The following is a 7331-nucleotide window of genomic DNA, read 5'->3' on the forward strand; positions in this document are numbered from 1 at the left end:
CAGCAGCCACTGGAAAACCTGCCCACTGCCCCTCTCACATCACTCCAAACTAAGCCGACCACAGCTGCTGTAGGGTCTGAGGTTATCAGGGCAGAGATCTCTGCAAATAAATAAATACAAAACTGTGGGCATCTGGTCAGGCTCATCTCTCTTTATGACCAAGTAACTGCTTTTAAGGCTGGCTCAACTTGCCCTGGAGGCTTCCCAGAGTGCTGTGTAATAAAGATGATTGAAACACAGACTATGTCAACAGACACTTCCTTTGAGAGAGGTAAACAGGAGGACAGCACCTCACTCATTGAAACCAACCAGACATACCTATAGGGCAAGCAAAGCCAGCCAAGATACTTTGTGGTTTTTTCTTTCCTTTAAATAAAAAAAAAAAAATATTTTTTTTTTATCCCCAAATTTAATATTAAAAGAAGAAAACTTTGGCAACACCCACAGTGATGTTATGTCAGCTGTTTATGTCAGGTCAAATATAGTGCGACAGGAAACTGGGGCTCCACATGAATATGACCCCATCAACTCAGTGCCATTCTCTTCCTCCATCCCAAACACTTACTGCTAAATGATGCTCATCAGAGAGAGCACGTCCAGACCCGCACCCTTCTGCCCAGACTGCCCAAGAGAAAAGTACTTTTGTAGCAGGGATAAGGTAGTTATATTCCAGACTGCACCTCTTTTGATAGCTCCTGTATGATTGAGCTCTCTCATCCAAAAAAGAACATAAATTGGATATTCTTCCTTGGTCTAGATGCTGTGGTGAAAACAGCACACTGTAGGATAGCAAATAATTATTTGGAAGGAAGAAATTTTCAGTCATCCATCTGTAGCAGTAGTCCCATTTTCTCTCAAGCTATTTAATATTTTTCCTAATACAAAGGCGATGCCACAGGTGATGCCTTAACAAAATGTATGGAAGACAGGGGCTGGGCTGCTATAGCCAACTACTTGAGGGCCCTTGTTTGCATTAACCTGCTTCTTTGTGCCTCTCCTCCCACCACCTGGAAGTCTTAACATGACTAAAATTTACAGTTACAGCAAACTGCTGCTAACGGCAAATTTTAATTAGAGCATTTGCCTCTGGTGTAATGCAGTAAAATAAGGAGAAAATGGGTGTCTCTGCTTTCTTCTAAGGATCTCTCTATTTGGGCAGGTACAGACAGACCTGAGCTTGCTCTGCCAGGGCTCCCAACTGGCTCCCAGTCTGAAAGCTCTATGTAGCTTTGCATTGTAGCCATGGTATGCAGTGCATGAGAAATAAGACCTGCCACTCAACACACCTAAATTTGCCTGGATGACTGCAAACTGAAATGAGAGTTGAGCCCCTGTAGCAAGGGAAAAAAAAGTAATAATTTTTTTTCTTTACATCCAACACTTGTTCACACTTGTCCCAAGAAAAACAAGTTTGCCAGTATTGCCCTTGTCTTCTTATAGAGGGGTGTTTTTAGAGTGTTTCTGGCTTGCTGATTATTATATTCAGATCATTTGCAAGTATTAAGCGATCATCTGCACAGAATCACAGAGATGACAGCAAGTATAACAGAAGAGTAATATTTGGAGAAGATAAACCACAGTGGATAGTAGATTATAATAAAGAAGCAGTAAAGCCCGGCTGACCCTTTTCTGAATGAGGTCTTGCTTACACCTCTAACTTAGGGTTTATCACTTTTGTTTTACTCTGGCTATTAAAAAAAAAAAATAAAAAAATAATCACAGCAAATAATGGAATGTGACCAGGGACATTTTTAAAAGGGTGCAAAAACAATGAAAGTGTCCATTCTTTTTACTAGGAAGTTTAACAAGGGCCTAACCAGTCAACAGTGAAGCCACTAAAGCACCATAATAAAATTAAAGTCATCTTTTGAAGATACTGGAAATTTTAGTATCGAGCATCCTATATTTCCTTTTCCTAGCACTGATCTTTTTTTTAAACCCTGCTGAGATGCTGTTACTGAGGAGGAAAAAAAGAAATTAGCAAGGTTCTCAAGAGCAGGCTAAGCACAGGAGAACTGATTCCTCTCTACCACCCCAGAACCACATGAAGGCACTAGTCTTCAGGCAGCATAACAGATTTTTCTCCTTGCTGTTGTTTCACTAGCTGAGCAGGAGCCAGGTGATTTCCAGCTCTAGCCTGGGGGCAAGTAGCCTTCCCTGCCCTCCCACAGCTTCCCTACGCTCCCAGAAGGGCTGCACTTCCCAGCAGAGGGAACTACAGATTCCAACCTCCAGCAGGACCCAGCTAGTCCTTCCTCATCATCATTCTCCACCTCTCATCTTTGAGCAGCAAGTTCAGGGAAGTGCTTTGGAAAGCAGACTAGTTCCAGAGGCAGCCCAGCTGACAGATGCTCTCGACCCCTAAGCTGGCTATTTGGGTAAGCTGTACAATTTTGCTTTAATGTTTGATTTCTGGATCCCACCCGTCCTGCAGAACACTAAAAAGCCATCTTTGCTCTCTTTTCATTTTCCTGCTTTCAGGCTCAAATTTAGCAAACAGCAGCCCACAGCACACGATATCGACTCACTGTCCTGTGCTGTTGTTACTGATTCTGAGGAAAAGTGCTAGAGACAAATAGATAAATATTAGGGAGGAAGAATATTTATTACTTCAATAAATTAATCAGAAAATATTAATAAATTCATATTCATGAAAAAAAAAATCTCCTTCCTTCACTTATGGCAAAGCCAAGAGAATATAAACCCTAAATGTTTTTTCCTCTTTTTCCCTTGCCAGCAAGACTCAGAGAGAGCAGGTCAGACAACATCTCAACTTTGCATGCAGCTGCTATTCAAAAAACAAGAGAGACTATCAATGTAACCAGATTTCAAGTGGATCTGCTAAAGCCTTAATGCTGAAGTTTGTATGCCAGCTTTGCAAATATTAAGATCTCAGACAAGCTCTTATTTCTGAATACTGGCCTGGATTAGCATGTCACCTGAGAGTTTACAGTAGGAAAACCATATGGGCATATTCCTGTAGCTACATGTGTACAGTAATTATGACATAGGTAAGCAATAACACATGCCCAAGGCATCATACTTGGTGTGGCACGAGGCTTACGTGCATATCTACGATTATGACTTCAGACTTTAAAGTACCTTATTGCTCAGACAAAATTGCTAGCTTACTTCCCTGTAAAACACACACAAGGATCTGTTGCTATAAAACACATACAAGTGTTGCTGTATCACAAGATTTAAAGTGAGGGTATCAGAACTGCGAAAGGGGGAGGGAGGCTCTTACTTAAAATATCTTCCTATATTATAAAGAGTTATTATAAAATGTTACAAAGTCAGTACACTTTAAACTATCAGATAAAACTAAGCATCATTTGAATTCTGAAAGTGCCAGACTTTCATGTTGATGCCCAAATTCTGGTTATTTGGCAGGCACAACTTTCAGCTTGTGTTCTCTTCTGAGAAACAGGGTCTTTGTAATACATAATCCACTCGATTGCTTTCAGACCTCTAACCAGTCAAGAAATCTCATCACAATCACATGATCAGCAACTGTGGGCTGACATACATGCATGGCTATTTATGACAAAAATCAATAATAAGTGTTTCCCTTTTACATGGCTTTTTCAAAACAGGACCACATTTTACAAAAGTACGTTTTTCTGAAGATTGGTTTCTAAATTAACAGCACCAACTTCAAAGAAAATGTTTCTGTGAGGGATGTTAAAACAACTGAGTTCTTACATGATCTTCAAGGCTGCAGTGTGACCTAGGAGGCAGCCATAATGAGACACAGACAGTGAATAAAGCATTTATTTAATTATGTTTTTTTGATATATGATGACCTCATCCACTGGTGTTTATACTAATGTAGTGCTTTATCGACATATGGAAAGGCAGTCTCCAGCCTAAAGAGCTTACAGCCTCAAAGACAGAAACCAGATGAAGGGTGTTCTCTTCCTGTAGCTTATTGTAGGTTTTGAAGCTTTGCTTGTTTCCATCATGTCTTAAATATGCACTGAGTGCTGGGAAATGGGTTGCAGAGTGAGCTTGCTGGGTAAAATATCTACTGCATAAAATATCTATCTATACTTCAACTACAGAAGTGGATTTACAATATGGCAAGCCTACATTCCTACATACAGCCAACGATAGAAAGATTCAAACTCTGGGAGGGTGGACAGAAACTATAGCTCTTTACAACTGCTCCATGAAATTCCTTCTGTTTTGGAGGTATCACATGCACCCATGTCAGCTCTGACCCACCATTTTCTGCTGCTACAGGAGTGGGGAACACAGACAGTGCAATCTGCCAGTTCCACCAAAAAAGACTTCCATCAAGGTGTCTGTGCTGTAGTGATCTTTCCCCAGAAAAATTACCAGTCAAGGCTTTGGGTTTAGTTAAATATACACATATATTTTATTTTGCACTCCTAATTTAAGATTCCATGAAAAAAAAATTCAATAAAGTAACTTTTCATGGTGTTAAAGCCATGAAAATCTTCATGAGGAAATGAGTAGTTCTGTGTTCAGCACACCATCTGCCAACCATGCAGTAAATAAGGCCATACAAGAAATGGTGAGAAACAAAACATCAACAACCTACCCACTCATTAAGCATTAGCCATGCTGTGTGCCGAAAGATATGCAGGCCTTGCAGGAAAAAAAATAGTATGCAATCCTCAATTAAAGGCAATCAAAATGAATATTTACCAAGAGGATGAGTGAGTAGCTTTAATTGTAGAATTCTCTAGCCTCTGATTGCCTGGTTTTGCAGCCTTGAAGTTCAGCCCTGTTCAGTTGTCTAAAGACCTAACTTCAGGTATTCTATCTCATTTTACTTCCGTAGAAGTACTTTACCCCTAAAACACATACAGCTGACACTTCTACAGTTATTAGGCATACACGTGACCATTTTTTTCACTGGTGCCTACCACAGCAATCAGAAAAAAGACAGGGCAAAGAAGAGATACACCAGCTCTATTTCATTTTAAGGTAACAGTGGAATAGAAACAGGCCTTCAGTATGTCCTGTCTTTTATAGTGAGTTTTCTCAACAACACTAGATTTTATAAACTCTATTTAAAAAATAAAGCCAAGGAATCCTGCTAGCAAGGATTAAATATCAAAAGAGTATGGATTAAATACATTATTTGTGGAGAAAATTGATAAATACACATAAATGTGTTTAGAAACCTTTAAAATGGTACATAGAAGTTAACCAGTGAGAAAGCATTTGCCTGGCAGAGATGAAAAATAGTTGAGAGAGACTAACAGTTACGTGTTTTCATTTTCTTTTCCAACTCATGTAGAAATTCAACTAGTATCACTTTGTATGATTTCATGCCGGGATAGGAGCCAAAAGTTTCACTTGAAATCTTTGCAGTTATCAGATCTGGAAAGCTTTTCAATCATTTAAGTTTGAGAAGCATTTAAAAAAGCCTAAAAGTGAGAATAAAGAAAGGAAGAAAAAAAGACCATAGATAAAAGGCCAGGGCCTTGAAACATTTATCACTTCACCATACTCTTCCATTTGATGCTAGGTCAGCATCCTTACAGATACAATGGAATGCTTGCTCTGCCTATATTTAGAGAGGTTTTTTTTAAAAGATCAGATTCATGAATGTACAGGGTCATAAACAGACACAGAGCAACATGGCCAGGCAATCCATATGAAGTACAAGCTCCATAGCTAGTACATCCCAGAATGGAACTGCTCTTTGGGCATACAGGGGGGGTTCCAATACTTGCTTCCAGCAGTGAAAAGCCACAGACATGTGGCCAGGTAGCTTTGGTGTCGGTCTTGCAATCACCAGCCCTGCCATATAGAGGTATATATAGAGAGAGAAAAACCAGGTAGCACATAAAGGTGAAGTGTAGTGCTCCATGAAAGGTCAGAACTGCTACAGTTAGACAAGCCCAACACCCTCTGCTGTGCCAAGCCATTGAGGATCCCAGGCCTGTCCATAATACAGATTGCTCATCAGCACATCCCTTGTACCATTACCAGGCAGACTGCAAAACCAAGACAAATTCACGAAGCCCTCAGACCTACACAGACCAAGGCTGAGAGAGAAACAAGATGGGATGGCCAGGAAAAAAAATCATGTCCAACAGGAAGCAAACATTATCAACATATTTAAGTAATTGCTGAAACAGGAAACTTCCAGCTCCATATGACACCAGGTATGGACTGCGTGAGGGCAGATGAGGGTAACAAGCACTTTTGTGACAGATATTTGGCACCTCCAGTCTTCTCCTGATAAAACCAATATCCCACAAACACTTTGGAAGCCAAAGGAATAGCAGCTACAGTTGTAGCCAAAGGAAAAGCAGGAACACAGTAAAGCTGAATGCAATCCCCAGTACAGAGTGCTCTCCACCTTGCCAGGCTGATTGCTGTTTTGAAAGCCTATGCCAATTTATGAGCTATTAAGGCAGATTCAGACCTGCTCTCTTGTCAAGCAGGAGCCAGGTCTCACCAAGTAACAGTCCACCTACCCACTACAGGACAAATGCTACTCATGCAAAGCCCAAATATTAAAAACATTCACAGCCATTTTTACCTTACCCTCAGCAGTGGATATGCCAGCCAACATAACTAGATTTCCTTATGGCGAGCTTTGTTTTTAAGTTTTATAACATTACTTTTTTCTAAGCAAGTCAGTATATGAAAGACAGGGAAAAAACAAAGTAGCAGCACAAGTGGCTTTTTTTAGAAAGCACCACAAGAGACACAGCTGTGGGTCTGCAGACTTATGGTTATTCTGTTGTGCACCATAGGGCAGCCCCCTCTTTGGGAAAGAGAAAGTAATGTCAATATATTTCTATTGCTTTTCCGCACTTAGATTAAAGCATTCTTTGTGCATGCAAGCAAATCCAGTAAGGTTTTTCATTTCCTCAGTGAGGAAAGTTGATTTTTCTTCCCTCCAATAAGAGCTGTCACACACATTATACTAGTGAACAAAAATGAGAAACCTGGAAATTGAATCTTACCACTGTGTCTTTCCTGACACAGATCCATGCTCTCCCACAACCTTCCAAAGATCCCCTTCAAAACATCTCTCATCATTGCCTGCTGCTCTGACAGTGTTAGAAATCATTTTCCCTAGACCTTAACTATTTCTTGTTGTGTCACAGCTTAGTGCAAGAGCTGCCTGGTCAGCAATACCTGCAATTGAAAGCTTGCTCTGTTATGCCCTGTGCTCAACATTGATAACCATACAGGTTATAGACACTCCTCATGGGCCTGTATAGATACAGAAGTGAGAACTCCCTGCCAAAAGCCAGGGGGGTCCAGCACCTTGCATTTTTCCAACAGGAATTGGATCTACTTACTTTGGACAGAATCATACTAAGAAGCAGAGATCT

The sequence above is a fragment of the Heliangelus exortis genome, chromosome 2, assembly GCF_036169615.1.
Source record: "Heliangelus exortis chromosome 2, bHelExo1.hap1, whole genome shotgun sequence".
NCBI lineage: Eukaryota > Metazoa > Chordata > Aves > Apodiformes > Trochilidae > Heliangelus > Heliangelus exortis.